At 43.3% G+C, this 27870-nt stretch overlaps 1 protein-coding gene and 4 pseudogenes across 10 annotated transcripts in view; 4 read left to right on the top strand and 1 right to left on the bottom strand.

Moving 5' to 3' along the window:
• Window positions 1–5793, top strand: part of LOC144581378 (uncharacterized) — a 45394-nt gene extending 39601 nt beyond the window's left edge. For 2 of the 10 annotated variants that reach the window (XR_013532024.1, XR_013532025.1), the window contains one exon: window positions 413–5781. The gene's annotated coding sequence lies outside the window, so the exon portion shown is untranslated. Of the gene's footprint in view, window positions 1–412 lie in introns of all 10 variants that reach the window. The other 8 variants (XR_013532016.1, XR_013532015.1, XR_013532021.1 and 5 more) reach the window with 7 other exon arrangements.
• A 10704-nt stretch (window positions 5794–16497) lies between these two features.
• Window positions 16498–17646, top strand: LOC100397213 (PDZ and LIM domain protein 2 pseudogene; annotated as a pseudogene).
• A 463-nt stretch (window positions 17647–18109) lies between these two features.
• LOC100396847 (serine/threonine-protein kinase SIK3 pseudogene) lies at window positions 18110–22252 on the bottom strand (annotated as a pseudogene).
• Window positions 22253–22323: 71 nt separating this feature from the next.
• Window positions 22324–24891, top strand: LOC100396489 (calcium-dependent secretion activator 1 pseudogene; annotated as a pseudogene).
• LOC144576488 (calcium-dependent secretion activator 1 pseudogene) lies at window positions 24696–25965 on the top strand (annotated as a pseudogene).
• The last annotated feature ends 1905 nt before the right edge of the window (window positions 25966–27870 follow it).

Consider the following 27870-nt stretch of genomic DNA (forward strand, 5'->3'; position numbering starts at 1 on the left):
ATGTTACTTTTGAGGCTGAGGCCAAGGCTGTGCCCTGCTCTCATGGAGCGCACTGTACAGCTCACCATGAATTTTTAGAACCTCAATGTTGGTAACACTGATTTGTACCTTTAATCGCACACAGTAGAAGGCCACTTAGGTGTCACACAAAAACTGTACTCTAGAGATTAAAGATGAATAGGGGAATTTGGTTATGAGGACATACTTTCGAGGGAAACAAGGGACATTTTAAAATCACATGGCCTCATTATATTGAAAAGTAGGAAAGTACTGTCACATACATAGCAATGCAAATTGCATACAATAAGTTTCTACCAAATGCACAATCCAAAAAAATTATGCTCAAACCATAATTTGGCTCATTTTATATTCATGTGGACTGAAATCAACCACCTTGACTTTTTTTTCACAGGGCTCTGTGGCAAAGAAGAACATTTGTCAACAGAGGGTGTAACGGGAGAAGCATCATGGAGCCTCTGCCATCCCACAGCCGAGTCTTGTCTTTCCCACCTCATGCCTGAGCCTTGGACATCCTGCCAGGAGGAAGGCAAGGGCTCACCCTACCTCTCAGGCCCTCGGGCAAAGCCCTTGGTCCCCTTGTCCACTTGCTGTGTTCCCTGAGCTGAGCACACAGAAACCATGACTGGGCTGAGTGCTGGAGGCTGGGCCTCTACATTGCCCCGGCATTATTCTGGGCCACATTAGCTGATGGTCAATATGAGGCCACAATGGAGAGAGTCATGTGATTTTACCCCAACCCTGCATGCAGGCTCCTCTTTTCTCAGTCTCCTACCAAAACTGGTCATAGCATGGGGCTGCCCCAGGGTCTCCCTGCACAGGAAGGAGCCCCGCCCCACTCTGCATGCTGAAGACCGGTCATGGAGGATCAATTCTGAGGGCTTGAGTAGAAAAGGCTTGTGAAGGGGCCGGGTGCGGTGGCTCAAGCCTGTAATCCCAGCACTTTGGGAGGCCGAGGCGGGTGGATCACGAGATCAACAGATCGAGACCATCCTGGTCAACATGGTGAAACCCCATCTCTACTAAAAATACAAAAATTAGCTGGGCACGGTGGTATGTGCCTGTAATCCCAGCTACTCAGGAGGCTGAGGCAGGAGAATTGCCTGAACCCAGGAGGCGGAGGTTGTGGTGAGCTGGGATTGCACCATTGCACTCCAGCCTGGGTAACAAGAGCGAAACTCCGTCTCAAAAACAAAAACAAAAACAAAACAAAAAAAAGGCTTGTGAAGGAGGGAAGTGGCCGCAGTGAGGTGTCATGACCACTCCAATGCCAGGAGCAACATGAAGGCCTGTTACCTGGTGACATTTATTGAAAATGAGGTTTAGAAGCAGATTCCCAATGAAAAAATAATGAATGAGTAAGGATCCTGAGACAGGTTTGTTCCATTAGCACCCAATGAACATTTGCTTAGGTGTGGACAGGATTTCCTTTGGGTAACTGAAGTGTCCTTTGCATGCATAAACTACGCACGTTGTAAGCTGACATCTTCACTAATAATTACCTATGCTCTTGTCAGGCTACAAGAGTGAGGCATTTTTCACTAAGAATGTGGACACTAATAAGGGAGAGACATGTACCTAGGGAAACCCACACACAGCCAGGCACAGTCAGGGTCACACTACACACATTCACACAGACACACACCACTCCCATGCACACAACCCCACCCCACAGACAGAGACTGCTGCTGCTCTCAGGGACCGCAGAATGTGCCCATCGATCCTTATCTGGAACAGCCACTTCTCCCATCACGGCCTAGGTCCTCATTCACAACAGGAAGCTCAACTCCGGCTGCCTGTGTACAGGAAAGCCAGCGAGACACGCATTCCTCATCATCTGGATTATTCATCCACATGGGAGGATTCCCCCATACGTACCCCTTTTCTGGACTCCTGTGGCCTCCTGTAATGACAGAAAACATATTGCCTGAGCACCAGCCCATGCTGTGTCCTGTGTGCACAGGTCTTTTCCTCAGTTGTTGACGCTAGGAATCAGATGGCAAAAGGTGCTCAACTCAAAGGAACCCAAAAGAAGAACAGGACAAACCCACTCATGCTAACGACACAAGTTTTTCTTGGAGGGTGTTTCCTCTAAGTCCATGCCGCTTGGCAATTAAGTGACTTTGTTCCAAGGAGATAATCAAGTTGCAAAGGAAAAAGGTCACAGCCACTCAGTGCGTGGCTGATGCTGCCATTTTCTCCTCCTGTCTAACATTGAGCCTCAGTGAGGAACACTCTCACTCGAAATTGTCCCCACCAAAGACAGTGTATAAGTCAGCTATAATACATATAATCATATCTTATTTTAATTCAATGAGATAAAGTTAAGAAAGTAACTTTTTGTCAGACAAAGCCAGGTGGCCTGACCTTAACAGATGATGAGGCTTCCCCACTTGATGTTCTGTCGGCGAGGTGACCCTTTAATGATGCAATCCAGTCAGCTGGGAGGACACAGAGTGACTGTTAGCAGGTGCAGGGAGGAGCAGGGAAGAAAGATTTTCTAGCCCTGACTGCCTCATCAACATGAAATAGCCCATCTTTAACAGAGCACAGCACCCAGGGCAGGCTGTGTGTCCCTGCAGCCTCTCAGGGCTCCTGCCTCCTAATCTGACCTACGCTCACCTGCCCCTTCTTCCTGAGTCCTTCCAAGCTTATTTCCTCCCAAGAATACACCTCTGGTGCTTCTGTGACTATCATCCCTTTTAGAGGTTTTCTACAAAATAGCAAGCAGCCTTTCTTTAAAAAGAAGACTGAATTGTAATCTAAACATTTTATTTATTCACTAACCATTTTTTAAGGCTATATCCTATTTTTATATGCACACACACGTGCTCGAACTTCCTGGCATGGTGAGAACTTCCAACAGGGCTGTCTGATTAATGCAGAGTTTCGGCCCATCCTTCCACTCTTCACCACCCAGTCCTGAGATCACTTTGCCTATTTCATTCAGGAAGTTGACAGCCTGGGTAATTCATCTCTCCACCCTATCCCATCTCAGGACTCAGCATGTTCAACTCCCCTCCCTGTACAGCTATGGCAAAGTATGAGGGTTGACTAACGTGATGTATCCAGTGGGGATGGAGGTTTGTTTCTAGAACATTCATTCTAATGTTTTGCTTTGAACAGGGGAACACCCTTTCTAGAGAAATTCACACACACACACTCCCATAGACATTCCCCATCACTCCGCACAGACTCTCTCCTCCATGCCTCCCCACCCTGATGCACCTCTGTTCCTATTTAAATGACATCACTGCTTCTGGGAACTAGAGTGGATGGCCACAGGTGTTGACTAAACTTTTCATTTTTCTTACACCAAATTGTCCAAACCTCATTTCCAGCAGGAATGTCACACTAGGGTGGCTCTCCAGCCAAAGCAGGGAGAAACGTGTCAGTTTCTCAACACTATGATATTTGTAAGATTGCTACAGAACCTTAGGATGCATTTGTAGGTAACTAGTTGTGTATCCGATCTTTCTGTCTCTCTATTTAGTCTTGGAACCTAAAGATACAGAAGTGTTCACCTTGCTAAACAGAAAGGAAGCACAACCATGCTGGAATGAAAGAATTTGAACACATGTTAAGATTGTGCTTCAGCCTGGTTCTCACATTTAAGAATCAATTGTAAAAAATAAAGGAAATTCTAAAGTGTATCATCAGGTTCTTAGAAATAAATAGTGTAAAGCAAACATCCAAGCTATTACTTTTTTACTGTTTTTTATGCCGTAACACTATTACAAGGTGTTGGTGGATTCAATTGCAAACATTACATTTTTCATAATATAGCCAAAGTCCATTGATTATCACTGCTAAAATTTGATGCTTATATTTCCAAATCTTTGTATTTCAAAAAAGAATTTTACTCTATAAACACAATGATGTATGATGAATACTTCAATCATATTGGTAGACTGCATATATCTTTGATAGAGACACAGATAGGAAAGGATTAGCTTCTGGTCAAGCCCTATATATTCATTATTCTGAATAATTGGTTGATTGCTTTCTGTTTTATTGACTCACTTTGAATGTGAAATGTCAGTTTTCATTTCTCTGTTTGTTAGTCATTGTCTTGGTCCAGGGACAAAGTATTATCTATATTATCACCTGACTGAGTCTAAATTCCTTCTAACATGAACCTTCTTGGTATTCACGGCATTTTATTACTTTTATATTTAGGTTTTTTTCTGCAGAAATATTCTTTTGGAATTTCAATTTGAGTTGCTTTTCCAAATGTATAGAAAGATTTTAAAAAAATATTCCTTGGGCTTTTGTTTGTCTAATACAGATCTAAAGTCTTTCACTGGCTAAAGAATTATGAGTTTTCAAGATTTAAGACATTAGAAAAAGATCAAACAAATTAATAAATGAGCCAACAAAACTCACGTGTATTCTTTGAAAGACTAATAAAACAGCAGCAATTGTGGCAACACAGATTTAAAAAAAGAGAAATTTTATATACAGTGTGTTTTAAACAAAACATAGAAATAAGTAAAGATAGCAATTTTGACAAGATATAGCTTTGTATACGATAAATTAACATGAAATGTAAGATTTTTTTTGACACATACATGTATCATCAATGGCTACTCTATATGTTAAATTAGGAGTAATAATCAATCATATGAAAAAGGCACCAGACCCAACCTGTTTTATAAATAATTTTGTTCAAAAGTTAAAAAAAAAAAAACAGTAAATCCTTAACCTAGATAAATCGTTCTTGACAATGGAAAAATGAGGAGGGCCACCTTCTCCTTTTATGTAGGATTCAATCTCAGGGATGTGAAAGTCATTCAATATCTCAGTGTAATTTCTTACACTAGTGAAGTAGGATAGAGCAAGCAAATGAGAACCTCAATAGATGTAGAAAACCATTTGATAAACTCCAACATTTGTTCATGACAAAAACTTAACAAATTAGAAATAGAAGAAAACAATCTGATGAACAGCATGTGTTTAAAACATATTTAAAATAATAACTAATGGTGAATAGTAGAGTGTTACCTTTGAGTCATGAAAGAAACCGCTTTATTTCTTCTTAGTTTCGAAAACAATTGATAAATTGATACAAGATGCACAAAGATAAGGATAAAATACAGCAGCTTTATTTCTGACAAAGATTCTTAAATAAAATGACTTATATATGCAGCTATATTGATTTTCTCATTCTTTCCTCTTGTATTGAACTTGCTACCTAAACCGAGGCCTTCCTCTGCCTGTCTCAGTATGAATGCTACATGGATATCCATATAATCTAGGATGTCCAAGGGAAAGTACTTTTGAGAAAGAGTAGCCCAGAAAGAAGGATTAGAGCATGGTTGGTTTCTTGTAAATGCATCCGTTTACTAAAGTGGTGCCAATAGCTGCATAGTGTTGTAAAGCAGAAAGTTTATGGGAACGTGAAGAGTGTGGGATCAGGTTATCCCTTAATAAATTATTTGTGAAGCCTGGAACAACATAGGAATTCCCACATTATACCCACTATTCAATATTGTATTACCTGGATAATGTACTAAGTAATCAAAAATAAATACAGTTTAAGGAACTGAAAGAAAGAGACAAAGGTAGTTTTTATTTGCAGATAATATAATCACCTACATGCAAACTGGAAAAAAGGTAAGATGTTGGAATTATTAAGAGGGTTCCACAAAGATGTTGGATATACTATTGGTATTTGAAAAAAATGGAAATAATTATAAAAAGGCATGAAAGAAAATTTGCAGAAAGAGAAAAATGTATGACGTTTGTTGATGAGAATATGAATTTTTTTTTTTTTTTTTTGAGACGGAGTTTCGCTCTTGTTACCCAGGCTGGAGTGCAATGGCGCGATCTCGGCTCACTGCAACGTCCACCTCCTGGGTTCAGGCAATTCTCCTGCCTCAGCCTCCCAAGTAGCTGGGATTACAGGCACGTGCCACCATGCCCAGCTAATTTTTTTGTATTTTTAGTAGAGACAAGGTTTCACCATGTTGACCAGGATGGTCTTGATCTGTTGACCTCGTGATCCACCCGCCTTGGCCTCCCAAAGTGTTGGGATTACAGGCGTGAGCCACTGTGCCCAGCCCCTGAGAATATGAATTTTAAAATGATGAAAACTTTTCTCCAAATCACTCTGTACATTCAATGCAGTTCCAATTATAATTGCAAAAGTAATTTTTCCTGTGGAAATGTACAAACTGATTTAAAAATTCATACAAAGAAGTAACAGTCCATTAATAGTTCAATAAGAAAATAGAATAATATGAAGAATGGTTGATAAAAGAAGAACTCAGAAGCAGACTGATGCTTAAATGGAAACTTGATGTACTAGATGTGCATTAAGGGAGGAAAGAAAGATTACTAAATAAATGATGTTTATGCAATTGGCCTTAATGTGGAAAAGAAAATTCAGTATACCATATACAAATTAAACTATTTAAGTTATAGAACCAATGTGAAACAAAATTTCAAAGCAATTAGAAAAGATTATGGGCAGATATTGTTATACTTTGTTGTAATAAATATTCCTTAAGGGAGACATTAAAACATAAAGGGAAAGTTTTATCAGTATTTCCTTTTCAAAATTTAATCTTCTGAGAATATATTTTCACGTGTATGACAAAGAATTGCAACCAAAATTTCATGAGTTTTAGCAGGCCCTTGAATTCTTTAAAAATTATGCAGAATAGCAAAATTGTATGCACTTGCATTTTTATAGTTATCAGTCTTCGAAGTGAATACATGATCCTCAAAATTAATGACAAGAACCACTATTCTAGGCAAATTGTTGCTAAACTACATACACATACACACACATACACATGCACACCCTCAACACAGCAGGAGAAAGTTCTCCAAATTCCAACATACCTGACACTTGGCTCTTCCACTGCCTCCACTTCCGGCAGAAGCGTTTATAGCACTCTCCTCATGCAGAATGTGATCAGCTTTCTAGAGGTTGCCCTGCTATGACAGTCCGGAAAGCAGATGGATTTCCCTGGTTTTTGCACAAGATCTATGCTGAACTTGTTCTCTCTGAGAATTAGAAATTAGGATTAGCTAAACCCAATGGCTTAAGTACTATAGTTACCTCTGTGGAAGCATCCTTGGGAAGGAGAAATGGTTCTCAGGATTGTCTGGAATGAGCTTTATTCTCCAAGATTTTCAGATTTAGCAAATAAAAATATAGGAGGTCCAATCAAATTTGAATTTTTATGAAGCTCCAAAAATGATTACTTTTTAGTATATTTTATGAAATATTTTTAACATGCTTATATTAAAAATCTATTTATCTGAAATTCAGATTTAACTAAAGTGCCATAGCGTATCTGGAAATGCTAGTGCTGCTTGGTGTGAAGGTTCTAACTATGACTGACAACCAAGTAACTTGAGAGAGAAAGAGGTATTCATTTCTATAAACCATAAATGGGATTTTATTAAATGCTCATTGACCCAGAAAATGCCTCAAATCTGGACTCAAATTTATTGTAGAAGACCAAAACCTTTCATCATTCATTAAGATTCAGAAAAAAAGTCAAACTTTACTTCACCAAGATTACCAAAGCTGTTAAAATCATTTAAAACTATGGCCAGGCATAGTGGCTCATGCCTGTAATCCCAACCCTTTGGAAGGCTGAGGTGGGCAGATCACCTGAGGCTGGGAGTTCAAGACCAGCCGGGCCAACATGGTGAAACACCATCTCTACTAAAAATACAAAAATTAGCTGGGCATAGTGGTGTACACCTATAGTCCCAGCTACTCAGGAGGCTGAGGCATAAGAATTGCTTGAATCCAGGTGGCGGAGGTTGCAGCGAGCTGAGATTATGCCATTGCACTCCAGCCTGGGTGACAGAGTGAGACTCTGTTTCAAAAGAAAAGAAAAAAACCCTCTAATTTAAATCAAGTTTCTAAAAAACCAAGAATTATAGAGTCAGATAGTCTTTGAGAATGCTTCTTCTCCCATCTTTACCCCTTGTAGGAAAACAGCTTATTGCATGGTAAAGGTAACATCATCTTGAATCAAAACCACCATGACTCCTGCATACCAAGGTGTTCCTGTAACACTGACAACCCCCCATAAGAAACAATGCTTTTAGTGTAGATAACTCCTCATAAAGATGTTTCTTGGCCGGGCGCAGTGGCTCAATCCTGTAATCCCAGCACTTTGGGAGGCCAAGGCAGGCAGATCATGAGGTCAAGAGATTGAGACCATCCTGGTCAACATGGTGAAACCCCATCTCTACTAAAAATACAAAAATTAGCTGGGCATGATGGTGCACACCTGTAGTCCCAGCTACTCAGGAGGCTGAGGCAGGAGAATTGCTTGAAGCCAGGAGGCAGAGGTTGTGGTGAGCTGAGATCGGGCCATTGCACTGCAGCCTGGGCAACAAGAGTGAAACTCCCTCTAAAAAAAAAAAAAAGATGTTTCTCTAACCTCCCCAGTGGTTATGATCTTTGCAAATAAGTCTGAGGCATGATCAGTTGCACATATCTTTACTATAAAAGTTTGCTGTATAAAGGATACTTTCTGGAAAGGGGTATAGGAATCCGCTGGCTCTAGGCAGGCCTGTTACTTGTGTTTGTAAATCCTTATTGTTTCTTCCTGAGAAACTGGGTTTGTCAGCCTCTTCTGCCTCTCAGCTCTCATTGCCTTTGAGAGTAGGTTTACATTTACCTGCTCACTGAGGGACATACCCCCAACCCTATATACCCACATAACCCACATACACGTGCACACTGTTATTACGGGCAAGTCTGTTGTTTGATTTTAAGTTTTATATTCCAAATACATTTTAGGTGTGCATTATGCAGAAAATCAGAGAATTAATATTTAAAAATCAAGCTTACAAAAATCTAGCCAAAACTGAAATTTTAACCATACAATATATTTTGAGTACAATAAATTTAAGGTGTTTTCCAAATCTATGTTTCTGTGATCCATGGCATTTTAGAACACTGTTTCAATTATGCTTGATAAGGGAATGGATTATTTTTGGCAATATTCAGGCTAATAGCATAATTTTGTGTTTTAGAATCATCCATGAAGTTAAACATGATAAATAATAAATAATCTGGCTCTTTTGAACTTAATTCCTATAGCAGTCCAGAGTGGCTATGTTTTCTGGGCCAACGAGAAATATTCATAATATAAAGTCTTAACTCCGGTAATTTCTATTTTGCAATTCAGATAAAAAATTTAAGGATGGATGTTGTAGTGGGCAAAATAATGGCTCTCTAAAGAGTTACTATTGTGTCCTTATACATGGAGCCTATGAATATATTCTATTATATGGCAAAGGGAAATTAAAGGTACAGATGGAATTAAGGTTGATTTTCACCTAACCTTCCACTAAAGAGATTATCCTGGAATATCTAATGAGCTCTATGTAATCACAAGGACCCTGTTGTAACAGGGAAAGAGAAGATGTGCTTAAAGATCGCATGTTGCTGGTTTTCAAGGTGGATAACATAAGTCAAGGAATGCAGTTGGCCTATGGGACTTGAAAAAAAATGTTTTCCCTAGTGCCTCCAAAAGGAATGCAACTCTGTTGAGTTGTTTTAGCCCAGTGAGACCCTTTTTGGACTTCTGATCTGCAGAAGTTTAAGATAAGACATTTGTGTTGTTTTAAACCACTAAAAAAGCTTCTGGTAATTTTCACAACAGCAAATATGACATAGTCCATATAACACAAAGGATTTTCAATGCTTAGGCTAAAGTTTCTCTCTTCAAAGATAATGTTCTGGATTGGTGTATTTAATTTTTAGCCACCATTTATTTGGGCTGATATAAGTAAGTACCTTTCTAAGTGCTTTACATATTTTGTTTCATTTCTTTTTTTCCTCAATCAATCAGGTCAGTTCTTATTATTCCCCTTATAGATAAAGAGACTGATCCTACAAGAGGTGAATTAATTTGTCTATGTTCGAAAAGTGAAAGAGTTCAGTCTAAAAGGTCCTAAGTGTTAAATTATCTGTCATCTTAATTAGTGCAAATAGCTTATATGTGATGTGCAAATGCTTAAAACAAGTCAGTTTTTTTGGAGGGAGAGGGTGAAATGTTCTTAAGAGTATGAAGATTAAAGAAGATAAGAGAATTTTGTGTTATGAAAAGTTTGCCTGAATCATTTATAATTTAGTAATGAGGGTAGATTTCTAAAGAGACCGTTTACCTGTTTCCTGGTGTACTAGTACTGAGAGAGATATTTCAGACGAATTGAAAGTTGTACCCTTTCTAGCATCATACTAATGTTGGCATGTTGTTATACATTTAAGAGAAGATTTTTATATTAATTCAAGTTATGACCTTAACTTGTGTTGGTTGTACTTCCAGTCCTGATAAAAACATGTCATGAGCATGACCCCGGATGTAACATTGCTAAAAGAGAAATCGATGAATGATCTAAGTAATTCACAGCAGTAGCCATCACAGTGGCCTGAGTAAAGCAGAACTTAATTTTGCTCAGACGTCACTATATGATCAGGGCTTGCCGATGAAACAAAAGATGAGGAATTTGCTTTACTACTTAATTTTAGAATTGTCCAATACCATTTTTTACTATGTTTTATTTTATTAAAATTTATTTTGAAACAAACAGGTACCATGAATCAAATACCTTCTACTTGATTCTTTTTGGTATCTCCCACTTGAATGCAATCTCCCTGAGAACTGGGGTCTGTCTCATTTTTTCCTTATTCCCAGACAAATGACATGGTGGGCTCACAACAAATAATACATAAATGTATTGTCATTGCCAGGTAAATTGTGTGTTACTTACAACTGATATTTCCAAAAATGTTAAGATTTGGAGGAAAAATAGAAATTCACTGTAAACTAAGAAAGCAGTTAAGTTTCTCTGATAGACATCTTTTTCCTCTTTTAAAAAAGTGAGCCAGGCGTGGGGGCTCATATCTGTTAATCCCAGCACTTTGGGAGGCCAAGGTGGGCGGATGACCTGAGATCAGGAGTTCGAGACCAATCTGGACAACGTGGTGAAACCCCATCTCTTAAAAAAAAAAAAATAAACAAAATAAAAAGTGAATACAGCAGTATTTTTTTTTCTTTTTTTTTTTTTTGAGACGGAGTTTCGCTCTTGTTACCTAGGCTGGAGTGCAATGGTTCCATCTCGGTTCACTGCAACCTTCGCCCCCTAGGTTCAGGCAATTCTCCTGCCTCAGCCTTCTGAGTAGCTGGGATTACAGGCACGCGCCACCATGCCCAGCTAATTTTTTGTAATTTTTAGTAGAGACGGGGTTTCACCATGTTGACCAGGATGGTCTCGATCTGTTGACCTCGTGATCCACCCGCCTCGGCCTCCCAAAGTGCTGGAATTACAGGCTTGAGCCACCGTGCCCGGCCACAGCCGTATTTTATCTCTGTTTCTTGCACCACGATGTAATGTTTTATGTAATGGATAATGTCCCTATCTTTACCAGAGTGAATTTTGAGAACTATTTGTCTTATAATTATGAAGCCAAATGTTTTGCCCATTGCACGTGAAAGAAAACGTGGGCCAGTATGGCTGACCTTACTGAAAGGTCTTAGAGTGCAACTGGATTCATGGGCTGAAAAACTGTCATCAGAATTCCACTTTCTCTCATTCCTTAGCTCTGTGTTCTCTGTGTTGGCCTCATTTCTCCAGGAATACTAAATTATTAGCATCACAAAACCAATTTTAGGGGGAAGGGAAACCTGCTTTTTAGATCTGAGACCTTTTGCCATCATTGATCTAATGTGGATCTTGTGACTTTCCTGAACCAATCCTGTGGCTGAGCAGTTGCAAAATTCTGATTGCCTAAGTATAAATTATGCATTCATACCTGGAGATAGGTTCAGTTTTACTAGATCAAAATAGAAGAATAGAATGAGAGTGGAATCATCATTATCACAGGAAGGGCAGTAGATACCAGGCTGCAAAATCAACAAATAATCACTAGGTCTAATTTTTCTTGACCTTGCTTTATACCCAAAGTGTGAGGAAAACAGTCAACACTTGATTATTTTGATGAACAGCACTGGGCACTCTCTTTGCCTAGTTAGGATGAGATGAATTTAGTGTCCCCTTTGAGGATTACGGAAGTGACTTGACCTTTGTAAGCATAAAAGTAACACCACTGATATCAGCTCAAATGAAACTATTTCTCCACAACCAGGTAAAAATTTGCTGAACAATGCCTATTCAACAAGCAGATTGCAATAAAAGATGACACACAGAAGAATTAAAGTAGTTGTTAATTTTAGATTTTTGCTCATTTAGTTACAAAAAAAGAATTTAACTTCAGTTCGGGTAGATAGCAGAATAGAACATCTGCTTTCTTAATCTAGAGGGAGTTAAAATCAAGTTTTGAGCCATTAAAATAGCAGGGTTGGGAATCCTGATTGAACTTTATGGCAGATGAGCAAGTGCCAAAATATTAACTTTCCTAAAGCTGCCTGGATCACTAGCTCGATGGTTTTGGACTGTTTTAACATCAGAGTGGGTTTGTTATGAATCAGGTGAAACCCTAAACGTGTTCATCTTTATTTATAGGTTCTATGCCATTTAAATTTATGTAGTAACCTTCTAAGAAAGAAGATTTGAGAAAGTTAAGTTTAGTAACTTCGGTGAGCAAGTATATTCACTCCCTGACATGAACTTTTAATCATTTTCTGTTTATGGCAATGTGATTGGGATCCAAGAGGATGAATCCCATTTACCACTCACATTATCTCACATTATCTTGACTGAAGTCAGATGAGTAAGAGTCATGCATTACACGTGGTGCTCTGATGTGTATAGTTCTCTGGTTTGATTCCTAATCTGAAAAACTCATTGATGTGGCAATATGATGCACTGAGAGCTTAGCTGGTTGACAGAAAAACGGGGTGCACAATGCGTAAGACAGTCCTCTGAAATCCAGTTTAATGAAAGATAGTGTTTAAGGTTCCCTGAATGAATTACAGCCTGGTAAGAATACTGCTATACAAGCAGCAAAACATAGACAATAGAGACGCTAGCCTGGAATGCTTTTATATGCCAATTTAATGTTTGCGATTATGCTGCAAAGATTCAGTCCTTCATAAAACCATGTCTATGGTAACAGGGAAATGTTGAAAGCCCATAATGTTTAAGACTTTTAAGATTCTGACTAGTCTAAAGAATTATGTTATCTTCTTTTAATGTACAAATTTGAGAAATTGAAAATTACTGAATAACACATGAAGTAGGAGATCTGACATCTTATGTTAAGCCTCCTGAAAGCCTTATTTGATAGCTTATTAAATGCATCTGGTATATTTTAAAGTAAGACTAGAGAGTCATAAAAAGAGTTGGATCTGTAAAATGCTTTAGTCCAAATAAGCCTTCAGCACTGTGGTGACAGTAAGGAAAGGTAGCCAATCTTCCTGCTGGAATTTGCTGTTAGGATCTTTTATAGTTTTTGAATGAAACAAGATGCAGCACAGAGATTTCAGGAACAAATAAACAGACATAAGATAACCTATAGAAACTTTTTTTGAAATTTAGTGTTGTTTTTCATTATACTTTAGGTTCTGGGGTACATGTGCAGAACGTGCAGGTTTGTTACATAGGTATACATGTGCCATGGTGGTTTGCTGCATCCATCCCCTCATCATCTACATTGGGTATTTCTCCGAAAGTTAGCCCTCCCCAATCCCCCCACCCCTTGGTATCCCTCTCCTAGCCCCCCACCCCTCAAGAAGTCCTGGTGTGTGATGTTCCCCTCCCTGTGTCCATGTGTTCTCATCGTTCAACACCCACTTATGAGTGAGAACATGCAGTGTTTGGTTTTCTGTTCTTGTGTCAGTTTGCTGAGAATGATGGTTTCCAGCTTCATCCATGTCCCTGCAAAGGACACAAACTCATCCTTTTTTATTGCTGAATAGTATTCCATGGCATATATGTGCCACATTTTCTTTATCCAAAACCCATGGAAACTTTTAATAATTTGGTAGCCTTGTAAATGCTTTCTTCAGAAATTAACTTTGGGGACTTTGGCATTTATTTTCTCATAACAAGGGTGAATTGACTATTGAATGGTTGAAAGCACACAATGCATATTGATCTGTTCATGCATAACCGCTTCCCCCAGCAGGCACCTTGCGCCTGCAACATATTTTTAAATAGAATTACTATTCATTAAATTACAATGACCTGGAGCACTGGTCAAATAATATAAAAAACTGCCGTGACTCATTGTGGTTTGAAGCATTGCCATGGACTCTTACTGGCTTGCTTTCCCTAGTGGAAGTTGATCTGAAGGATATATGTGAATGACTGACTGCTTCAATGGCTAAAATTTAGTCAAGCAAACCCCCAAATTTTGTACCTATAACTGAAACTTAAATATGGCCAAAATTTTATATTATAATTACATTTTAAAAGAATCCTTATTAAACAATATGTATTTTTTATTCAAAATCACTTACATTTTGTGTAGCAATCTATGGGCTACTCATCTAAGAGATTACACTTTAACTTAATTAAATGTTGCAATGCTGGTGTGTATACAAACCTGTATTCTTTCTATGAAAACAGACCATGTTTTGTAATTATACTATATTTGTGAAAGCAATCTTTCACAAATCAGTGAGAATGCCTGTGCGGCTGAGGTGAGAGAATCACTTGAGGCCAGGAGTTCGAGACCAGCCTGAGCCATATAGCAAGACCCCGTCACTACAAAAAAAATTTTAAAAATTAGCCAGGTGTGTTGATGCATGCCTGTAGACCTAGCTATTCAGAAGGCTGAGGGTCACTTGAGCTCAGAAGATAGAGGCTGCAGTGAGCTATGATCTTGCCACTGTACTCCAGCCTGGGTGACAAAGCAAGATCCTGCCTCAAAAAATGAATTAAATAAATAAATCAGTCCATCAGCAGGAAGAAAGTAACTGTCTCCCTTGATTTTATTAGCTAAGGGGGATTCTTTCTGTTTTCTTTTTGTTTAAGGCAGAGAGAGAGAGAGAGAGTGTAGGAAATCACCTTAAGAATTCTCAAAAAAAAAAAAAGAATTCTCAGAGTATATAAAATGTATATGAATTAAATGATTGTAGGAAAGTAGGAAGAGGTATGATGTGGACATACTAACATTTACCCAAAAGTTACATGTTATTCATGTAGTCATTCTTGACACTTGGAAAGATTATATAAAGATTTGTTATTCTGTTCCTGGCTGTACATTATTGTGCCATGATTTAACCTACATTTCCATTTCACAGACTATCTCGTAATTTTCCTAATCTATTTACCGATGCATGGACACTTGGTAAATGTATCAAATATTTATCTGAGAAAATCAGGGCCCAATTTACAATAAAAATTTTGGGGCTACCATGTGCCTATTCAGTTGTCTTGTAACTCCACATCTACCAGCCTCTCCACTGTGGATTTATTAGTAGAATGATCATGTAATCTCACCACTTCTGACAACCTGGGGCCAAGTCACAAAAGCTCTTGGGATACAGTGTCAGGACCATAAGGTTCATCACAAGGTCTAAATTTGCTTTCCTCTGGGAATCATGGACTCTTAACTTCTGTTTTCACTTCCAGAACCATGTTTCATTCCAGGCCTTCTGTCTCTCAAACATTCCAATTATTGCTAAATGTCTTCCTTCTGGTAGAATTCTGACTTTCATATGTCCAACTAAACTATTGCAACTGTTTAGAAACTGAGACTTCAGTTAAGCCCTTAGGGCTCAGGGATTGAAGAGCTACCAGCTTAGAGTCCTTCATACCACATTAGCGACCTTTCTACCCAGGTATGGTCTCACTATCTCCACGTTGTCTCTGTATCCATACTACTTCTCTACACTCAGAATGAACCTCAGTTTCTTCTGGAGTGTAGGACCTTTTGCAACCACCGATCATGCTATGTAAAGTGGCAACTTCTCCCTCCAGTGCTTCGGTTATTCCCTGACAAGTCTCCTTGCTTAGATTTCCTCCACAGGACTTATTTGACATATTATACATTTAATTATATATTTATTTACTGTTGGTTTCCTTCCACTTGAATGTAAGCTTCTTGAGGGCAGGGACTTTAGGTTCTGCTCTTTCTCCTGTGCCCAGAACACTACCTAATGAGTGCTAAGTAAATATTAGTTCAGTGACTGACTAAATGAATAGAAGGCAGAGTTTTGAGGACTAAGAATCTTAGTCTCATCACAATCTCATGTGTGCTGAGAACAGAAACATTCATTAACAGTGAGATTGCCTCGGCTGTAATTCATGGGTCTTCAAGGAAGATATAAAAATGAGAGACCGAACTGGGTCCCTGGGATTTACAAAAATACTGACAATTATTTTAGTTTACATAGTTTCACCCTTGTAATCGTTGACCCATTCTGATAATTATCTGTGGAGACACAATAAATTATCATGGAGAGGCAGCTCCATGGGCCTGAGGTCCCCGGGGAGGGGGTCGCCAGGTACAGCTCCTCCTCCCTGAGCTGTCACCTGTGCCCCCTCCTTGGCCGTCCTCTCCTCATCCTTACAGGCTGGGTTCCAGGTATGGCGCTGATGGTGGATGTGGCCGGGCCGGCTCCCTGGGGCTTCCGTATCACAAGGGGCAGGGATTTTCACACCCTATCATGGTGACCAAGGTGGCTGAGCAGGGCAAAGCCAAGACCGCTAACCTCTGGCCTGGATACGTCATCATGGCCATCAACCAGGAAAGTGCGGAGGGAATGCTGCAGGCGGAGACCCAGAGCAAGATCCGCCAGAGCCCCTCACCCCTGCGGTGGCAGCGGGACCGGTCTCAGACTGCATCTCCAGGGCAGACCAATGGGGACAGCTCCTTGGAAGTGTTGGTGACTAGTTTCCAGGGCTCTGTGAGGACACACACTGACAGTCAGTCCTCCCTAAGGTCCTCCTACTCCAGCCCAACCTCCATTAGCCCAGGGGCCGGCAGTCCCTTCTCCCCGCCACCCGCTGGCAGCCCTCTCGCTGGAGAGGCGGCCATCAGCCACAGTTTCCAGAGCGTGGCGTGTTCCCCAGGCCTCCTTGCCGCTGACCGCCTGTCCTACTCGAGCCCCCCCTACCACCCCTGGAAGCCAACAGGCAGGCCTCGGCCGCGCTGGTGACTCAGCGGTGCTGGAGCTGCCGCCTTCCCCGGGCCCTGGCCTTTGTTCCTCCAGGCGCAGCGTGAACTTGGAAGGGGGCAGCCTCCTCCTGGACGAGGACTCGGAAGTCTTCAAGATGCTACAGGAAAATCATGAGGGAATGGGTGGCCCCCCGACAGTCCAGCTCCTTTCAGCTTTTGCAGGAAGCCCTGGAGGCTGAGGAAAGAAGTGGCATGCCAGCCTTCCTGCCCAGCTTGCTGAGCCCTCAGTCCTCCCTGCCCGCCTCCAGGGCCCTGGCCACCCTTCCAAGCTCCACACCTGTGAGAAGTGCAGCACCAGCACCGCGAACCAGGCCGTGCGCATCCAGGAGGGCTGGTACTGCCACCCCGGCTGCTGCACCTGCACCGACTGTGGGCTGAACCTGAAGATGCGTGAGCACTTCTGGGTGGGCGAGGAGCTGTACTGTGAGAAACTTGCCTGCCAGCGCTACTCTGCACCCACTACCCTCAGCTCTGGGGCCTGAGCCCACCAAGCCCTCAGCCTGCTGCACTGCTGGGCCAGGGTCGTGCTCATACAAGTTGGCATGGCAGGTGCAATGGTGGGCGGTTGCTCTTAGTGAGCTAAGTTTGGGGACCTAAGGCCCCTTTGTCTTCACTGGGTGGGACAAGGCCTGGGACCTGTCTTGGGCTTCACCCTCACCCTGCCAGGACCCTCTCCCCTGCAGGACTGGCACTGTGCTAGTCTGAGGTGGCCGCTGCCTTTGATCAACCTTTGTGTGCCAGGGTCTAAGCAGGATGGAACACAGAAGTGGGAAAGAGATGGGTGGGCCAGGGGCTAATGGTGTCACTGTGTAAAGTTTTTGACATATGAGCTCTATAGATGTATGAATATGGACAAAAAAACAAACAAGAAAATCTGAGGAATTCTGAGATATTGCTGAGGGGAAAAATGATCTTTTCTTGAAATGCAACTTGAAAACAAAATAAAATGTGGAACATAAAAAAATTATATATATATATATATTTTACTTTCATAAAAGATGAAGAACATGATTTCCTGTTTATTTCCTTGGTGACTTGGTCATACAAGCAATGGCAAAACCCTCTCAGAACCCAAAGGACCAGCACACGGATGAACCAAGTGTGAGGAGAGGAGCTGTGATATTCTGGGTAAAGAGGAATTTGGCGCAGTGCTGCTAGATACCGTGGGGTTTCGATCAACCTTTTCATTCCCAAGCTGTACACACAACTCTGTTTCTTGTTACATGCCTGCTCCATGCTGAAGGAGACTTCGGGGTGCTTGTAGCTTCAGGGTGCCTGTATTACCTGTCTGTAATACAGGTAGATGGATAGCAAGAGGAGTTTAAGTGCTGGCTGCCATCACTCAGGTCTGGGTGCTCATGACCTCCCAGGCTTGCCCCACATTCCTCATTTTCCCCATCCTGAAACTGCTGGCTACCCATGAGCAAAGACTGGTTGAGAACTGCATCTGACATCTGGGAAGAACTAAGTGCTTTCCCAGCCACAAGACTTATTCCTGGCAAGTTATCCAGCTGTACATAAGCATCGTTGCTGTTCTGGATTGTGCGGTGTCTCTGGAGGGCCCGGGGCCTGTGGTGCTCCTGGACGGAGGGGCGTACTGGGTACCCGAGCCCGTTGTGACCCTGCAGCTCCACTGCTTGTTCTGGAGAGCTTCTATCCATGCAGTTCCTTATGACAGGCTCTCTGCTGGGCACCTTATTTTTACTGAATTCAGCAGTTGGCTGATGTCGTTAGGGATGTATCCCCAGTTCCTGGGTGTGACTCACAGTTCCTAGCAAAGATTTGAGGTCCCCAGGTCCACTGGTACTCAAGAGCAGAGGGCTGTCATGGCAACTTTGGTCAATGTACTTGCACTCCTACTGTCTGGAAAGCCATCCTTGCCCCCCTCACATGAGCAGTCCTCTTCCATGCTCTCTGAATGCATCACTGCCGGCTGATGAGCATACCCATGGGGCAGGGTGGCTGAGGAAGCCTGTGAGATACATTCTTGTGCCCTGATTTGTAGCAGATGCTGGGGGCTGGTGTGATGGTGGTAAGAGTCAGCATTTTGATATGATAAAGCCTGGTGTTCTGTCCTGCTCTGTCCCCCAAGGCTAGGAGCCATACTCCCCGTATCCCCTTGGTTCATGTGCCTGAACAGTTCCTGGTATTCTTGCTGTTGCTACTGCTTCTGCCATTGTTATTGCGCCTTTTAATGAGCTGTGCAAACTCTGCTGGGGACAGCCGGATGTATGAGTGTCCGGTAAGCAAATGCCATGGAGAGAACAGTCCTTGAAGGATATGGGGTACCTGCAGGTGTCTTGTATAGTCTGGCAGCATGGGGGACAGCAGGGCTTGCTGTAGTGCTGATATGGCATAGTGTGGCAGCTGCTGATGTGCACTGGGAAGGAATCGGTCAAGTGGAGAGACTTTCAGGGCTTGGGTTGGAGATAACCCCAGTCCTGTTGAAGGGCTGTAGGTGCTGGAGGAACCCCAGGACTGGTCGGAAAACAGATGGTGGTGTAAATGTGCCTGGTCATAGTTAGCAGGGGAGAACTGATTCACATTCAAGCTGTGAGCCTCTGCACTGTCAGCACTCAGCTGCTTGGACAAGGGACGGTGCCCATAGCTGAAGGTGGCCATCAGGTTGGTACCGTGCTGCATCTGCATCTGTCTGGCACTGGGGCTGATGGAGATGCCCTGCCCACTGGATCCTGCAGCTGTGCCTGGCATGTTGCTGAGCATGTCAACAGGCTCTTGGATGGTGACCTGCTGTGACTGGGCAGGCTGCTGCATGCCCAAGCAGGTTAGTGCCACATTGGGATGAGAGGAACAGTTCTCAGGCTGCTGCCGGAAGATTGTACTGCTAGAAGGTAAGCCTTAAAACTGGGAGGAAGATGCAGCACCGTGAGGCTGGATCATGGCACTGCTCATTGAGGGAGGACGATTACTGGGCTGCCTGAAGAGATGGTTGTTGGGGTGGTTATAGGGTGGGCTTGAAGACTGAATCCTTAACCTCTGGAGCTGGTGGGTGAGGAGGGCTGGCTGATTTTCACATGCAGCCTGAAGAGGTGAAGATGGCTAAGGAGGACAAGTAGAGTCTTGAATTTGTTGCTGGAGAATTTGATGGTGCTGCTGCTGCTGGGTCTTCTTCGGGGTTCTTTCATCAATCTGCACCCTGCACATCTTCTGCAGCTGCTCAAACTCCTGCTGCAACTGTTTGATGCTGCTGCTGTTGCGCATTTTTTCCAGGTGAGCTTTGAAGGCCTGGATACTTGCAGCCCCAACTGAAAACCGGCGCACAGATGAGAAATGCTCCATAGGGAGGCGCAGAGTGTTAGAGTCCTTGTAGGTAGAGCTCTGCACAGCTTCCTGATCTGGTTCCCCATCTGAGCTCTCCTCGTCTACAGGGGTAATTGCTGGCACTGCTGGTGTCATGGTGACAAGCGGAGAGGGTCCCCATGGGTGCTTCAGCAGCTGCTGGGCATGCAGCTGGATGTTGGCTCCTCCATCCTATGCTCTCTGGCCAAGGGGGACCATTCCATTCAACAGCTGTAGCGTGGGTGGCTGTAGGAGAGACTGCCCCTTGTACTCAAGTCACCCGGTTGGTTGTAAATTTTGCATAGGCAACAGTTTGTGCATGAAGTTCATGTTAGGGGCCACCTGCAGGAATGGAGCCTGTGGGTTGACTCCAGGAAAGCCAGGTAGGAGCTTCTGCAGATCTTCCATAACTTCCATGCATGGGTCTGCCACACCCACTGTGTGCCCCCTCATGGACAAATAGCGCACCAATGCTTCAGGGGAAGTCTCTTCACCCTCATCACTGTCCAAATTCAGTGTCCCATCTGGCTCCACAATTTGGTTCTCTGCATTGATCAGCTGCACTGGGGAATGCTGATGTTCATAGCGGTATCTGCCTGCTCCACCTGGATATTGACTGGTGCTTGAAAGGCCATGGCTCGGGGCATGCTAGGAAGTGCTCCGAGACACAGGGTTTTATGTCTCTTATGTCGATCACACAGCAGGCTGTAGATTGCACTATAGTGATCATAGGCATCTGATCTTAATGACTGCAGTGTCCGCTTTTTGTCCAGTCCCATGTCCTCCATGGCCAAGAGGACGTCCTCATTCAGGGGGTCCACCCATCTTTCTTCCTTTAGTTGTTGGCATTCAGCTATTAACCTGTCAAAGTTGGGATAGGCGTCCCCTAGCTTCATCCACCTGTGCTTGCAGATCTGCTCCATGGAGAGGCACTTATTGGGGTCTAACACCAGCATATGGCGGATCAAATGCTCACATTCTGTGGACATAAAAAATGGGATGCGGAACTTTCCACTCAGCACACAGGCCCGCAGATTCTGCAGTGTGCTCTCATCAAACAGCAGGGCACCACACACAAGCACATACTGGACTACTCCAAGGCTCCAGATGTCCACTTTGGGTCCATCATATTCTTTTCCTTCAAATAGTTCAGGTGCAGCACAGCGAGGGCTGTCACACCATGTCTTCAGCAGCTGCCCAGGAGTGAAGAGGTTACCGAAACCAAAATCTGCTATTTTGATATTCAGATTGGCATCCAGAAGCAAATTTTCAGCTTTTAAATCAAGATGAACAATGTTCCGACAGTGACAAAATAGACAGCTGTGACGATCTGCTTGAATTTCCAACGTGCCTCTTTTTCTGCCATTCTACCATGGGCCACCAGGTGTTCAAATATTTCCCCTCCATTAGCATATTCTGTCACCTGATAAATCATCCATTCTGTCTCCATAACCTGGTAGAGCCTGGTGATATGGGGGTGGCAAAGCATCTTCATAATTTGAACTTCCTGGAAAATCTTCTTCAAGTTTTCTTCATCCACCTGGGTCTTATGTATGATCTTGATAGCATCCTTGGCCTTGGTGACAAGGTGCGTGGCCCGCTTGACCACCATGAAGTTGCCCTTGCCGATGGTGTGGTCGATCTCGTAGTATCTGATGCGGATGGGCATGGGTCCGCGGGAAGCCGGGGCTGGGGGACGCCGCAGGCCGTCCGCGGTGGACACGGCAGCGGGGGCGGCCGGGGTCCCCACGCAGGCGGAGGCAGCAGGTGGCCCGTGAGCCCGGTTCCCTCAGTCCTGGCCCCAGCAGCCCCGCCAGCTCCGCTCACCACCGCAGCCTCCATCTTGTTGTGCAGTGAAACCTGGGGGAGGGGGGCCCGCTCTGGGAGGGGGGCCCGCTCGGGTAGGGGGGAGGGGGCAAGGGGGGCGGGAAAGGGGGCGCCGCGGACGTCACTCGGGGAGGGACGCTGGCTGCGGCCGGCCCTCCAGCCCCAGCCCGTCGGTGGTGAGCGAGAAGCAGAAGGAAGAGTTGGAGCGGCTGCAGAAAGAGGAGTAGAAGAGGAAGAAGAGGCTGCAACTGTGTGCTCCTGGTGCGCGGCATTGCCTACCCCTTTAAGGCTAAGCAGCCCACTACATGGCTCGCCGGCAGCAGATTGGCAAACGTTGCAGACAGTCAAGGACGGATTTCAGGCTTTCCTTAGTGGGGAAACCCAGATCATGAACGCTGTGCAAAGTTACTTTGAGGTGTTCCTGAAGAGCGACCCTGTGGCCCGCATGGTGCAGAGTGGAGGCTGTTCTGCCAATGATTCCAAGGAGGTCTTCAAGAAGCACATTGAGAAGAGGGTGGGCAGCCTGCCCGAGATTGACAGCCTCAGCAAGGAGACTGTGCTGAGCTCCTGGATGGCCAACTTGGATGCCATCTACCGTGGGGAAGAGGACCCTCGGAAGTAGCAGGCCGGATGACAGCCAGCGCAGCCTCTGAGCTGATTCTGAGCAAGGATTAACTCTGTGACATGTTCCAGAACATTCTTGGGATCAAGAAGTTTGAACATTAGCTCCTGTACAATGCCTGCTAGCTGGACAATCCAGATAAGCAGTCAGCCCAGATCGGACGAGAGCTGGATGGACGTCTCCAAATGGCAGACCAAATAGTCAGGGATTGCCAATTTCCAAAGTTTGTATCCAAAGAAATGGAAAACATGTACATTGAGGAACTGAAGTCATCTGTCAACCTGCTCATGGCCAACTTGGAGAGCATGCTGGTATCCAAAGGCAGGGAGTTCAAGCTCCAGAAACTCAAACGCAGCCACAGTGCTTCCATCATCGACATGGGCGAGGAGAGTGAGACCACCTCTCCAAGTCAGACATTGTGCTGTCTTTCTCGTTGGTGGTGGTAATGGTGGAAGTCCAAAGCCTCAAATCCTTGGCTCCAATTGAATCGTATATTGAACAATGGAGGCGAAAGGAGGAGAGAAACTACAGACTGACCAGGCCGAGGCTTCTAAACCAACCTGGGGCGCCCAGGGTGACTTCTCCACAACCCATGCAAGGCCAGCTGTAAAGGTGAAGCTGTTCACAGAGAACACAGGCGTCCTGGCCTTGGAGGACAAGGAGCTCAGGCAGGTTATTCTCCATCCCACCCCGAATAGCCCCAAACAGTCAGAGTGGCACAAACTGACCAGAGTGTCCAAAAACTGCCCTGACCAAGATCTCAAAATCAAACTTGCGTCCAAATGGATACGCCTCAAAACATGAAGCATTCTGGGTATTTGCGGGCCATCAGTAAGAATGTCTGGAAGAGATGGAAAAAAAGATTTTTTGTATTGGTAAGGTCAGTCAGTACAAATTTGCCAGGTGCAGTTATCGAGAGAAGAAAGCGGAGCTTCAGGAACTTCTACAATTGGATGGCTACACTGTGGATTACACCAACCCCCCAGCCAGGTTTGGAGGGTGGCTGAGCCTTCTTCAATGCCGTCAAGGAAGGAGACATCATGATATTTGCAAGTGACGATGAACAAGACCTCATCCTGTGGGTTCAGGCTATGTATCGGGCCACGGGGCAGTCAGACAAGCCTGTGCCCCCAACCCAAGTCCAGAAACTCAATGCCAAGGGAGGAAATGTGCCTCAGTTGGATGCCCCTATCTCCCAATTTTACGCAGATAGAGCTCAAAAACATGGCATGGATGAATTTATCTCTTCCAACCCCTGTAATTGTGACCATGCATCCCTCTTTGAGATGGTACAATGCCTTACTTTGGATCACAGCCTTAATGATTCCTATTCTTACCTGGGCTGGTTCAGTCCTGGCCAGGTATTTGTGGTAGACGAGTGCTGCACCCAAAATGGAGTCTGGGGGTGTCACCGACATCTCTGCTACCTCAGAGACTTGCTTGAACAGGCAGAAAATGGTACCATGATCGACCCCACCCTTCTTTACTACAGCTTTGCCTTCTGTGCTTCCCATGTCCATGGGAGCAGTCAACAAATGCATGTAAACCTTAGTGGGCTGCCACTAAATACAGACCCTGAAGGGAGCAAAACTCCCTCCCCACCTGAACCAGAGGCTAAAAAGGATACCAAAAAGAAATAAAAAAAAGAAAAGATTCCAAAACCCAGGCAAATCCAGAGCAGAAAAGGCCTGATGGAATTGGAACTGTGAGTATTGAAGAAAAGGCGTATTTTGAAGAAATCAAAGAGAGACTGCAAGTTCTGTTGGAAAATCAGATTACACATTTTAGGTATTGCTTTCCATTTTGTCGACCTGAAGGTGCTTTGAAAGCTACTCTCTCATCTTGGAAAGGGTTTTGATGAAAGATATTGTTACCCCAGTGCCACAAGAGGAGGTAAAAACAGTCATCTGTAAATGTCTGGAACAGGCTGCATTAGTCAACTATTCTCGGCTCTCAGAGTATGCCAAAATCAAAGGGAAAAAGAGAGAAATGTAAGAGCATCCCATCTTCTGCATGGCCTCCCACGTAATGGATTTAACCATTCAAAATGTAGGTCACTTAATCACTCCTGCCAAAGAGCTTGAAGATAGTCATTGATAGTCTTGCTCAACTAGTCATTGAAGTTCTTCAGCAAAATGAGGAGCACCCTGCCGAGGCCTTTGTGTAGTGGTCAGATTTAATGGTGGAGCATGTGGAGACGTTCCTGTGGTAGAGATGGATGCAGCCTTAGAGGTGCAACCCCTAGACACATGGGACAGTTTTCCACTGTTTCAGCTGCTGAATGATTTTCTCCATACTGACTATAATTTGTGCAATGGAAAATTTCCAGAAAACCTGCAAGATCTGTTTGCCCCACTTGTTGTTATATATGTGGATCTGATGGAGTCCTCAATTACACAATCCATTCACAGGGGCTTTGAGCGGGAGTCATGGGAACCAGTCAATAATGGGTCAGGCACCTCAGAAGATCTGTTCTGGAAACTTGACGCAATTCAGACCTTCATTCGGGACTTGCACTAGCCTGAAGAAGAGTTTGGAAAGCACCTGGAACAATGGCTGAAGTTGATGGCAAGTGACATGATTGCATTTGAAAAACCAGGATTGCATTTGAAGTTAAGCTGCAAAAAAACAGTCAATCAACAGATTTTTGAGTCCCACAGTCAATATGCACCATGTTTAATGTTATAGTTGATGCCAAAGCTCAATCAACAAAACCTGCAGCATGGAATGGGCCCAGAGCATCAATAGCATTCAAAAATAGATGAACTAATTGAAGAAACCGTTAAAGAAATGATAACACTCTTGGTTGCAAAGTTTGTTACTATCTTGGAAGGAGTGCTGGCAAAATTATCCAGATATGATGAAGGGACTTTGTTTTCTTCTTTTCTGTAATTTACTGTGAAGGCACCTTCCAAATATGTGGATGTACCTAAACCCGGGATGGATGTGGCTGACACCTATGTGACTTTCATCCGCCATTCTCAGGATGTCCTGTGAGATAAGATCAATGAGGAGATGTACATAGAAAGGTTATTTGATCAGTGGTACACAATGGTACAACAGTTCCATGAACATGAGCTGCACCTGGTTGACGGACCAGATGGACTTACAGCTTCACATTTATTAGTTGAAAACACTAATTAGGTTGGTAAAGAAAACCTACAGAGATTTCCGATTGCAAGGGGTCCTGGACTCCACTTTTTTTTTTGAGACAGAGTTTCTCTCTTGTTACCCAGGCTGGAGTGCAATGGTGCAATCTCGGCTCACCGCAACCTCCGCCTCCTGGGTTCAGGCAATTCTCCTGCCTCAGCCTCCTGAGTAGCTGGGATTACAGGCATGCACCACCATGCCCAGCTATTTTTTTGAGACGGGGTTTCACCATGTTGACCAGGATGGTCTCAATCTCTTGACCTCGTGATCCACCCGCCTCGGCCTCCCAAAGTGCTGGGATTACAAGCTTGAGACACCGCACCCAGCCCCTGGACTCCACTTTAAACAGCAAGACCTATGAAATGATCCAGGACCATCTCACTGTGGAGGAAGCCACAGCATCAGTGATCGAAGGTGGGGGACTGCAGGGGATCAGCATGAAGGACAGCGATGAGGAAGACGAAGGAGACGATCAGATCATTTGGTCCTAGAGTCCTCTGCGACAGTCCTGTAATTAGTTCATATCCTTAGTCTGTTAGTGAAACCCATTAGGGAATTTTCTGTCAAATACCATGCCCATGAGATGTTTATCAATACAATGGTCCTTTTAGCTATGTGGTACCAAGATTAGCAAATGAGCTTCGTATCCACTGATTTCCTGATTTCCATGTCTATATGTTTACAAGCAATATGGAGCACCATTCTTTAAATGCTGTTTATGGAGAATACATAGTCTAGCCGCTAGGCGTGTCCCTGTTATCAGCAAAGATCAATGATGCTTCATTCATGTAGTGTGTGAGCATTGATGGTAAATGGATGTGAGGGTGAGTACACCAAGTACATTCACTTCTTTGTTCCACATATGTGGATGCCAGTTAATTAAATGAATATATAAATTAATTAAAACACACACATACACACAAAATGGATGTTGCTTGTCTCCCAGAGAAAGACAAAAGAGTGGTAGAAGATGAAAATGAGTTTCCAAAAGTAGAATGTAGTCCTTTGGAGAGCAATGATAACTAATATTGATAGGTTAAGAGTCTATGTAACAGCTTTGCCTTATTACTGGTGCTGAACTAAGTTATTCACTTCTGATGCTCAAAAATGTACCTATTGTTTGGACATAAAATATTAACGGGTTGTGACCTTGCTAATGTAATGCTTAGAAAACTTAACAGTTCTTTAACCATAAATCCCAGGAAAAACTAGCTTCTAGTGATAGGTCCCATGCAGACTTCTGGCTGAAGTAGTAAATAATATTGCCATTTAATAGAAAGAAATACCAACAGAAAAGAGAGATCATCACTCAATCAGGATGAATTTAAAAGTAGGAATTGACATTGCTACAAATAATGTCAGCTCTTTAGGAATAATTGGTCAAATGAAATATTCAGCCTCACTTGAATGATTTTAGATTATGAGCCATGATTTCATTTCAAAAGTTAAGTATTGCATATCCCTGTGAATTTTAATGTCTAGTCAATTAACAGAAAAAAAATGAGGAAAATGAGGCTGGTTAAAGTATAAAACATGAACATCATTTAGAAATATGAGAGGATGTGAGTTTCCAGAAAACATCTGGAACTGATGGTCTTTCCTCTGTGCTGCCCATCATTTCCTTCTACAACTTGTGCTGCTTTCTTTCTTGGATTCTTCCCTCTTTGATTTTCCTACGCAGGTCTTTCCCACACTGAGAATTTCCTTCTCCAGGAAACCTTCCCTGTGAGAATTTATACTAAAATTTATTCTATGAAATCTTGGAGACCATATATTGACAAATCATGCCTTTAAACGTTAGTTTTCTCATTCCTCAACAGGGTTTTAAATAACAGTGGGCAAGGCCCATGGTGGCTTCTGTTTCTTCTCCTCCTTCTCGTTT

The sequence above is a fragment of the Callithrix jacchus genome, chromosome 2 (assembly GCF_049354715.1).
Source record: "Callithrix jacchus isolate 240 chromosome 2, calJac240_pri, whole genome shotgun sequence".
Taxonomy (NCBI): domain Eukaryota; kingdom Metazoa; phylum Chordata; class Mammalia; order Primates; family Cebidae; genus Callithrix; species Callithrix jacchus.